A 12,046-nucleotide genomic window follows, 5' to 3' on the forward strand; every position below is an offset into this window, starting at 1 on the left:
CTTACAAGGTCACTAGAATACTGTCTTTAAACATTTGTCCTGCCCCAGCTGCATAAGTTCACAGGTTTGTTTTCAATTGTCATACTTAAAAAAAAATTATACCCAAGAATGAAAATTAACCAAAGAAACACCATAGTCACAAAACCACCCCAGGTTTTGTACCGCTCTTACTCTACAGATCTTACTGGTTTAACTCATTTAAAACAGACTGAAAGGAAGAAAGTATGATGTGTAGCATGAACATGGGAAGTCAATCAAATCAGCATGCAGAGTATCTTGGTGGACAGTGGTGGGAAGATAATGGGTGAACAGACTTTTTTGTTTGCTTTCTAACACTGTGGCTAAGCACCTTTGATCATAATGGCAGAAAAGGTATCACTTTTCTATGGCAAGAATGCAAATTCAGTCATTTCCCCCTTTCTCAAATGTCTAATTTAAGCCTTACATTTACAGTTTGTACGATCAGAAAATCCCCTGTGAAATGTCTGCCAATCACTATACATAAACACAGCATTATTCAAGGTTAAAATGCAGGGGAACAGCAACAAAAACTTCAGACAAAGCCTTTTACAATAAGAGCACCTCTAGCTGGAGGGATGGGATGCGACGGACTCCTGTTACTGCTAGCTCAGATTCTGTTCCCCATCTCCCTTCCTCATATGCGACAACATAACGGTCTTTGTCAACAGGTTGATAATGTGTTCAGAGGAACTGATCTGCACTCAGTTTTCATCACAAGAAGCTGGGAAATGTGACACACAACAATCTGGCCCCAAACACAAAGTTATTCATCATCTTGTGAGCAAACTTTTATTTCACTAAAAATACTAAATCCAAGAGAAACCAACTATTTTTGAATGGACACGGAAAACCTTACATTTTCAACAAACAGGCTTGCTATACAGTGCTATATGGTGCCATATGAAAAAGCACTACTTTGAAAACTATTATGACTGGAGTTGACATTTGATTGCAATGTTTCTTTCTGCCTGGTGATTTCATACACTTGTATCAAGTAAAACAAAAGATTTCAGTGGGTTTAACTTCAAAGAAAACACATCTATTACTGGATCAAAATGTTTACTTTCAGTTTTCAACACAATAAACAGATCCTTGGAAACATTTTCCCACATTTTAAGTCAGAGCATAGAGGCAATTTGGGATTCCAAAGAATATACATACAAACTTTAAGAACCAAACCTATGACGTTCATACGCAGTGTATGAATCTTAATATTAAACTTTAGGAGTTCGATAGCCTCTAGCTTCCCATGCTTTATATGTTTAACACAGGAAAACATCATGGAAAAAAAACTTATGCTCTTCAGTATCCTCAAATGGCTGCTCCCACCACTAGTGAAAATCATGAACATATCTCAGTACAATATTCTCAAGCCTGAGCATTTCCAAAATTTACAGTAGCAGCATCCCACTTATACCAGTCACAGCAGCTCTGACAAACTGCCTTCTAGACTACCTAGATCTTTACCTTGGACTGCATTATGTAAAAGTTTCACACACACCATCGTAATTAAACCCCTAGAATAAAAATGCAATGGTTTTGGTACTGTTATATGCCATCTATGGTCCTGTTTTCCAATTCCCCGTCCCTCCAGCTTTCCCAGTGAGATCCACTGCAGTACATAGTTTTCATTGTAGAACTGTCATACCGTCATTCCAGAATTTGATTTTAATTAAAATATTACTTTATTTACTAATATGGAGGAATATTCAAATTAGACCAAAACATCCTGTCGTGTCTGTGTCCCATCCCGTCGTCATCGTCCGTCCCCTCCCCCCCCCCCCCCCCCCCCCCCCAAGCAATTTCCACTCTGTGCAACTGGGTAACTCCAAAAGGCCCGAACTTTCCCCCTCCCTACCTACAGATGTAAACAGATTAAAAAGTTAAAATATTTTGCAGGGATCACTATTATACAGCACTAAATCACACTGCTGTCCATGTCAGCAGAAACAGCCAGGAAGCTGTCTGAATCCAAAATTCTGTATTTCTTAGATTAAGCCTTTATACTTATCCAAGAGATTCCAAGATTTTTTTAAAAAACCCAGAACCACAAACACTAATAATCCCCCAAACATGATAACAAATTAAAACCTTCTGTTTTGTACCCAAAGAGTGAATAGACAATTGTACTGTTAATCTTTCAGTTGTCTTCATTTAAGTGTGTTCTCAAAGCCTGGCTCTGACAAAAGTTACACGGCCTTTCAATAGGGCTGTTTTACTTCAAAAAGAAATCACCTATGTGAATCAAGCAACAGAATCACAATATTAATCACCACATAACAAAGTCACCTGGGACACAGAAGTATTTTAGTCACGCATCACAAATTCATATACTGAAGACAAACAATAGGAGAATATATACCATATTTTCATCATAGCAACAATGCTTTCTACTTGTGTGCTTCTTGTCAAATGTTTAGGTTGAAAGAATTGCCTTCAAATTTTTCTACACAAATTCTGTTGCATGCATACTAGTGCATTACTGCTACAATATTGTATAACAAATAGATTGTGCAAACCGGTATTGGTATCTGATCCTGAATAAACATATCATTCATACCACCCTACCATAGAATATAAAAGCTGATGATGTTTTATGCCTATATCAAAGACGAACTGTGATGGCAATAAATCATGCATTAAGTTAAAATACAGGAAGGATCCTGGCTGTATCACACAAGAGGAATTTTTCCATTTGGCCTTTTGCCTCTACTTTCAGCTTCCTTTGGCATTATATCTAAATTCCCCATTATTCTTCTCTCTTTAGTAGAGAAGATTAAATTAAGCCCTTCTCAAAGCACTAAGACGACAGCATTCAACTTTTATTTTTTCATTTTATACACAAGCCATATGCTAGATAGACTATCTCCAAGTTTCTATCTATGCATTATGAGATCTGGTTTATAATACGACTGTTCTTTGAAATGGCTAGGGCACAGCTGTATTTTTGGTAGTGCAGAAATGCAGTCCTCTTTAAATGAAGGTCAACCGACAAGGTCTCGTTCATCCAGTCCAGGGCCATTCTATTCAAAGATGAAGACGGGATAAGGGTCATACCAGAACTCTACAAATTTTACGATCTTCCTATTATGCTATGACTTTTACACAGTCTTCATCACTGCAGAAAAAATAACCCCCTGACTAAATGAGCAGACTCAGAACTGTATTTTAGAACAGGTTTTAAAAGTTTTCAAATGGCTGCCTCTCTCCCTCTCTCTCTATATACACACACCCCTATACATATGTATACACATGCACAATTCATTTTTAAGAACTTCCCACTGTGAATAAATGTTTAAGATGACAGACTATGCCAGTCAGCACAGACACAGGTGAGGTTCACCGCAACTATTATTTCTGCTACTCACATGTTAGCAAATATCAGTCATCCATAACGATCCTGTGGATTTCACAGTTTATCTGAAGGAAATCTGCCTTAAGCAGCAAGACCTCTTCAGTTCTCTTTCAGCCCTCACATCTGTCCTGTTACTTCAAATAGCTGTTTCGCCTTTGAAAAGTTTACTGTCAGTGATAAAAAATAAACAAGATTTTTTTTCTACAGCAATCTGTTGCAAAGTAAGATCCCCTCACTGGAAGACTGAGCACTTAGGTGGCAGGAAATAAAAATGAGTAAGCCACTAAGAGCAGACAATGTTTTGGAGTAGAGTTCAGCTTTCAATGCCAAGATCTCAATGAGAAAAAAAACCCAAAGTGTAACAAGATTCCTCTGTTATGACACCCTGGAACTTTCTGTACGTGCTTAGGAGGGCTTCACCAGTCACAAAACAGATTCAATTTCATAGAGACTCATCCAATAAATTCCTTGTCTTAATCTGGTGGTGCTCTACTTTTATGAGAAAAACACCAAAACAAAATAGCAGCATCACCTTTTGAGAAAGGGCAGCATAGTAATTTTACGTGTAGCTCAGAAGGCTGGTAATAAGTACAGAAACCTCACACATTTCTATTTATTCCTGTTCTTCTAAAAAGACATTTCGGAAATGTAAGAAAAAGCAGCTATTCAAGAGCTAATGCCAGACTACATATTTCTTCCTTATGTCTCAGCTTCTATGTTGTCATATTCTTGGGTAAATTAATACATACCTATTTTGCAGGAAGAGCAAAACCCCTTATCTTCTCAGACAGACATTTTTGCCACTGACTAACGCCTAGTTTGAAAAAAACCTCTGAAAATTAGATAAAAATAATGACAAGGCACTACCAGTATGAAAGGTGTTCTAAAAAAACCCCCCAACTTACTATTGCTATCAGATCTCAATCAACTGGGATCAGATATTCTCAGCAGCACTTTCCATTCAAGATGACAGAGGTGCCTTAGATTTACCGATTTCATTAGCTCAGGGCAGCTTTGTAGAAACACAGCTAGTTTACTTCCCAGGCCAGCAGGGCTTCAGAAACAGCACCGCCACACAGCATGGAGCTACTATTTATAAATCTTGCAAGCATCTCATGTATGCCACAGCATTGTTTCAAGAACAAGCGAGCAATTCTACATAGAGTCATCAGAGCTTATTAGCTCCAGCCACACGGGACCTGAACCAACTCCACCAGACCATTCAGAGTAGGCTGATGCATCTACTCCCTAATGGTCAACATTCCACAAGGCTTATTAGATTGTGTGCATTACCATGTGAACACACAGATCCAATTTTAACCTGGCATTGGTCCCAACCAACCTGTTTGTAAGAGAAGTACAGAGATTCAAGAGATCTGCTCTAAATTTTCCCACTGCATCCAGCGGTTCTTGCATTATTGACATATCTCCTTGCCTATTCCCTTCCCCCAGCACACCTCAGATAAGTGGAAGTTAATTACACATAACAAAGAACCTCTTTTTGTCATGAGGCAAAACCAGCATGAAAGTATGGATACTGGTGCATAGTTCCAGACAGTGTGGTGTAGGGTCAACTGTAAAAAAAAAAAAAATATATATATATAATGGCAAAAAAGAAAATACTTTTTTCACAGCAAAGACATCTTCTCCATATAAGGTGACCTGGATTCCCACCCCCACCCCCCCAATTCCCTTTTTGTATTGTATCTATATCTCATTAAACTAAGGAGGAATTTTTATTCTATTTTATTGCTTTGCTTGCTTACCTAGAAACGCAATAGAAGTAGAAAACGATTGTTGTCTTTTTTGCACTATTATGCTTCTTACTGATATTAATAGAATTACAGGGCTTCTCATATTTGGCAATGTAACTCCAAAGAAAACAGTAAGATGGAGATCCAAATGTGCAAGGGGGGGAGGGGGGAAGTCAAGTTTGGTCTCCCAAAATTTATTTATTTTCTTCAGCAGTGTAAACCATAATACTCACACGAATAAAGCACAAATGTGCATTAACCAAAAAATTACAGAAGAAGTCTTTGTAGAAGTCTCAACGCTTAGGTACACAAATCCTTGAGAGGAGAAGACTTAAAGGGTTGCACATTGCAGATCCTATCACCCATCATGAGATTTATGGAGTTTTTAAGAGGATGACAGTTTTTTGTGTTTTTAAGAGTTGGGTTTTTTTTAGATGACAAATACTCTGCTACAGTAAAACAGATCAGTGATAGAAAGCTTGGCAGATGCTGATTAAGAGTTACAAGAATATGTATATTATAGAAAAAGCTAATCTTTCATTTTAAGTGAAATGTTATTAATTCAGCATTATTACATTAAATATATTCAGTACTTTTTTTCTGTTAAACATATACCTCCCTACAGTACACATTAATGATTCTTAATATTATGTCTTGAGATGGACAAGATGCGAGAGCGCTGTCTGATTTCTCCTTCTGTTAGAAGTCACTGAGTTACAGAAAATAAAAACCCCTGGAATTTAAGTTTGAAATATAGTTTAGGGTAGCAGAAAAGAATTCTCTACTTCTGAACCAATATTCTCTGTCAATTAACATAATACAAACTGAGCTCTAAGCATTTCGTCTAAATCAAGTATATGAGGACCAGGAGTCCTGGTAACTCTGACTTTACATAAGTAATTTATGTGAAAATAATCCTCAGGCTCAAAAAATTAATCTAGAAATCTTACACAGATTACAGAAGGAGTTATGAACACAGTTATTCACACAAAAAGCATGATTTCCACAGCACAGTTTTCTCTTCCTTGGACACTACTAAAGGGATGCTATCATTTAAGTTTACTATGAATTTCAAATGTACAAAGAGAAAGTCTGCTGGACAGACTGGCAACTAGGGGTACACAAAGTCATTTTGTACAGTAACTTGATTTCTTTGTTCATCAGAATCAAACACAAATGAACATTTACTTCCAAAGGATTTTTGCCACAAATCAGAATGAATTTTGAAATAACCAGAAATCAGTTCAATGATATTAAACACACTACATAATAGATGTCAGCACATATTAAAATCAGTTTTTCAATAACATACACTGACTGGAAACTACTTCAAGTTGACAGACTCATTAACATGGAACAACGTTAGGAAAAAAAGATACATTAAACTGGCTGGCCAAGCTGAAGTAGTTCTGTCAAACTAGGTGGTGTGCAGGCTGTTTGGAGCAATTTTATAGTTCCCCCAACATGTCAAAGAAAGAGCAGCAAAAAACTGCTCTCAAAAGGGGACTTATTCTCTTTTTTATGATCCAGATTTTCTGTTGGATATGAAAAAATATTACTTACATTTATTACAAGGAGAATCTCTTGGACCATTGGAGAATGGATTTTTCCACAGATTTTGTTTTTCCTAGTGTTATCATCTGTGCTTGAAGAAAGGCTTCAGGCATTTAAGACATTTGCTAAACCTTTGTTATTTCTGCATGTCCCACAGAATTAGCTGTAAATGAGAATACCTACAGGATGGAGCTGTAGGAATTAATGTACTAAAGCTACTGAGGAAATGTGACAGATGGAAAGAGTCAATACAGGTCTCAACCTCAAGGCACATGAAATTCTGACAGGTCTGAAAGTCCAGCTCTTCGATTTCACATTATTTAATATTAACTAAACATCTACATCACCAATTTCAATTTCAAAACCAGGAATTTTTGAGGCTGACAAAATGCCTCCATATTCATGTACAAACCATATATATTGGGGAAAAAAAAGTAGTGAGCAGATGAACAATTGGAGCTGCAAATCTCTTAATCAGCCTCCCCCCCCCCCCCAAAAAAAAATATCTACATAGCTCATCCAGCTGTCCTAGGAAGAGTACTGGCCAGGAACTCTACATCCTAGTGATGAATCTGATGGGCCAAGGCTCTTCAAATCATTGGGAAAGAAGTGCTGGATGCCTCAAGAGCCTGAAGATAGCCTAAGGAAAAAGGGTCTTTCTGTGCCTGTTGCAGGAAGGAATTGGGCAGAGACAAGGGGCTGGATAAGTGGTAATAGCTAGAACAATGCATTATGCTCCTTAGGCATAAGAGCTAGTGGCCTATTAACTCCCATAGGATGCCATCTTCCTGCTTTAAGAGATTTGATACGTAGTATCAGTTCTTCCCCAAAGTCTTGCTTTCTGTAAGAATTTAAGCTTCTGTTTCAAATTCTCACGCTGGGGGTGTGAGGGTAGGTGTTAGGGGTATGTCAGAAGGTAAGGAGAAAAACAGAAGTCTATTTTCCACAGTTGTTCTTTAAACCGCCTGCAAATGTTTGGTACTTCTGCTGGTTGGCCTTCTCTCCCCTGCTGTGCTGAATCAAAGCTTCATAAAGTCCCTGCTCTCCTCAGAATGCAAAAGTAACACTTGTGACAGGCAGAAAATATTACTGCTGGCACTGGATTTCAGTTCATCAGGGGAGAACCACACAGCCAAAAATACTGCACAACACAAATGAAATTATGTTGTCCATCCCTTGGGAAAAAAAAAAAAAAAATCTGCATTTAGCACTTGAGATCAGCAATAACTGGATGCAAAGCCTGGGGGAAGACATGAAAGATCAGAATACAGAAAAGAAAGAAGATGTGATAAAGCTAACAACACATTATGGAGGAAAGAAACGTGTCTGGACAGTAGACCAATAGGCAAAATTTGCATAACACACAAAACCAGAACAGAAATAGACTGAAACCATTTTGTATTCTGGCTTTTCAAGTGAATTTTGAAGCACTCCAAATCTGTGCTCCTCACAGGAAGCTGTGACAGGAGAATGGATTGAATTCCAGTTGGATACCTAGAACATTAGTTTACTTCATAAAAAACCACAAGCTTTAGAATTATGAAATATCCTCCTGCAACGTTTCCTAAGGCAGATGGAGTAAGAAGCACCCTCCTGACTTGAAAAGATCAGTGGTCTTTTCTCTCTCACAACTTTAAGTGAGAGGATGTACTTATATTCCTTATTGAATGACATAATTATCAACTACTAATTGGCAAACAAAAATATGCATGTTTCAGAATAACTGGAAACCTTTTCTTGTTCTACCACCATTTCTGATTGATCTATATCGCTGCATTTCTGTTTTAAACTTAAGACATCCAAAGATTAATGAAATTACTAAATTTATGACTTAGGTGTTATTAGAATACAGTGCAAAATCATGACCATTTATAAAAAAATATAGCAAGTGAAAGCTGGGTTTCTCAACTAGCTAAGCAACAGTGAAAATCTGCTAAGGAAAATAAGGCAGGCAATACTGACACTTGTGGTCATTTCTAGATTGCTATTTTTCATTCAGTTACAAACATGCTAGTTAAGAATCATGTTGGGATCACAAAGTAGACAAGTAAATTACAAATATTCAACAACCCTCTCCACTCTAAATGACTTATGGAAGAAGTATGCCTTTTGAAGCACTGAACAGAATGGCCACTGGCCATATACATAACAATTCTTAACACACTTAATTAAAACTAAGCATTATGACATTCTGTATTAACACATTTCCAGAAGTTTAAAAGCAAAAATAACCAACCTTGAAAATGCTGCCATTAATCATTTTGAACTGTCACTTGAAAGGTTTTCAACACATTACAGCTGAAATAATACATTTTACTACAATAAAATGGAATAATCTTTGTATTCATGGAGTATCCAGAAAGCACGGTCCATATGGGAACATTCAGTTGACAGGTCAGCTATGGTGTACATATAGTTTAACTTCTGTGGGACTCCTGGCCACCAGACCACACAGTACACACCTGACTTGCAACCACTCTCAACTGATTTGAGAAACTTCTGTTAATGGTGTCAATAGAGAACTTTATTTAACAGCTCAACCTTAGTGTCTGATTTACTTTAAAACCAGTTAGACAGGATTCTGCTGATACCCTCTAAAAATGACATGTAGGAATTTTAAGTTTCTTGAAGAAAATATTCCAAACTTACACACCTCTGTTCTGCACGAGTTCGTTTTGCATAGTTCACAGCTGTCATATGCCCAGGTTATTCTAAGCACAATCTTTTCTGACTCCTTGCATCTGCTTCTAGCTTTGCAGAACTCACTGAACAGTCAAGCTTTCACTGGCCACAGCATCTCTGTAGTGTTCCTTACACACACACTGCACATCTTCACATCAGAGTAACTCCTTCATAGTCTTAATAGATGGCAGCATTTCAAACACTAACATGGCAACTTCTAGTTTAAGATGTAGCCGTAGTAATATTACAGACCATACTACTCCTTGGATCAAGAACAAGCAGTCCACTGACCCTTCACAGTGAGATTTAGCTGAGATAAAGCCCATTGCTATCTCCAGCCCAGTAAGATTACTGAAACCTTCAGGTCATATTTCCAGTACAATGCAAGCTCTGTCCTCCAGAAGTACCCAGAAACATACAGTATCATTTAAAAGTAGTAAAAAATAAAGTGCTATAAAAGTAATTTCTTCCTCAAACTTTGACTCTCTAAGGCTACATCAGTCACACCCAGATCGAAAGTAGCAGGAAAATCCTTTTCCTTACTTTTCTGTGAGGTGAGCAAAGACCTGCTCTTCCTTTAAAACCAAAGAATGAGTGAACAAAAGAAACCGTTCATTAAGATTTATTAATTCAATATTCAATTTGTTCACAAGGCAAGACGACAAATATTACACATACCAACAGGCAACAGCTCTGCCTGAACTTTACAAGCTATGCACAAGTGATACGGTCATATAATTAAAAGCCAAAGGTGATGTCTGTTCCCCTCTGAGTTTTCTTTAAAGCAGGTTATATTTAGAAAAAAATGGCCCTTGGGATTTTTGTACCTTTAATATTTACCAATGAACATTTACAGAAACAAACAGCTCTGACCACCCAAATATATAAACCCACTACACATAACTACCAAACCTTCAGAGATACACTTCAGGTACAGTGAAGCAGTAGTAAATAAAGTGGAAACACTATGGATTTTAATAACCGTTCTGTTGGGATTTAGGTTTGCTTCCCGAATACAGTGTTATGTGTCTTCTCTGAAAATTCAAAAATCAGAGGCAGATTTACATGCTGGTATTCGAGAAAACATTACTTGCTTCTTTGTAAATCAACATGGGCAAATTAACTGCATGAATATCTCACTTGATTTCCTACTCATAGCCCAGAATGCAGCAAATTGACAATGCTCTTAGTCAAACTCTCACATATTTGTATACATACAGCAACAGATTATATAAAGTTCTGTATATTATTTAGGGTTATATTAGCTTTGTGTGTTTAAGTGGAAAATTCAGTAGACTGAGCACACATGCAACCTTTCAAAGCACTGATTCTCGACTATTCATAAACGTCCCAGAATATTAAGTGGTGCTGGACATAGGTCTCTCCTCTCTTGCTCCACTGCTCTGTTGACAGCCCCACCCCCCCCAATTTTTTAAACACAAAATTTTTTAGAGTGGAAGAGATACAAGTCTTTACTGGTATGCACCAGTTATATTTATAATTAATATTTAGGGAATACACTCATGCTCTTAAAATGTCCTCAAATAGGATTTGTGGAAATTGTCATTAGGATAGGAAATGCATACATTAAAAACAAGACTAGACTAATAGAGAAAGTTAGTGTACATAGGCAATTTAGTTAGGAGGATGTTTCTAGTAAATTATCAGAATATGCATCTAGAATAGTAAAACACACTGACTGCCTGGGGAAGCCTCATTTGCCAGTAAAGGACGTACCTACCTGGAGTCCTACTGATCAGTGATACCATATGATAAAGCAATTATATTGTCTTTATTCTTTGGCTAAAAGCAAACAAAAAAACCCACCAAAAAACCTGAACAACAACAACAAAAACCCCACCAACCAAAAACCACCAAACCACTAAAGAGCTAGTCATTAACTTTTCAAAATAGAGTGGACAAACACAGTGACTAATAAATACTTGGGTAAGTATGCTGGTTGCTTTCTATTTTCTGAGCTATCTATTGTGATATTTTATTTATAACATATCATAAATATAATAAGATGGTTCAGCATAGAAGAGCCAGTCATTGAAAGGACAAAAATGAAAGGAACATAAGTTTTATTAGGACCAGAAAGACAAATTCTATAATATAGGTGTATCTATAACAGACAAAAGACATTTTAGATGCATCAATAATTGAAATCAAGTGCTCCCGATTCTGCAATACCAGACTTCAACCTCTACCGAGGAAGAAAGCCATTAACAGCATAAAGGCAGCTTAACAGCATGTGCTTATACATTAGCGTCGTCCAGCTTAATTGACTAACCTAAGATTACAAAAAGCAGCTTTTATAGAGTAAGCATGTGTAAAGCAGGTATGAGCAAAGAAATAAATTCTTATTTTTTCTTTGGAGTGAAGGCACAAAAGATTTATACTTGAAGAGAGCCAAATGGGTTAAATAAAGCTTTGGTATTTAAATGCTTATAATTCCTTTGCGCTGCAGAACAGCTTTTGCAATACGGGAATAGAACGTCTAGCATGAAAAATCCCCTAAGGAATCACAAGTTACAGCATCAAGGAAAAGTGAAAACAGTTTGAAAAAACCCTCAATCATGCATTTAATAATCATACAATTTTTATACTATTCACCTATCATTGTGCTTGAACTGAGTATGTATCATTTATCTAATAGGAGCAAGAGCCTGTACAGCTT

The 12,046-nt window shown here is 37.0% G+C and overlaps 1 protein-coding gene across 1 annotated transcript in view; it reads right to left on the minus strand.

Moving 5' to 3' along the window:
• Nucleotides 1–12,046, minus strand: part of CDC73 (cell division cycle 73) — a 111,954-nt gene that overhangs the window by 30,812 nt on the left and 69,096 nt on the right. The window lies entirely within an intron of this gene.

Source organism: Strix uralensis, chromosome 8 (assembly GCF_047716275.1).
Source record: "Strix uralensis isolate ZFMK-TIS-50842 chromosome 8, bStrUra1, whole genome shotgun sequence".
Lineage (NCBI taxonomy): Eukaryota > Metazoa > Chordata > Aves > Strigiformes > Strigidae > Strix > Strix uralensis.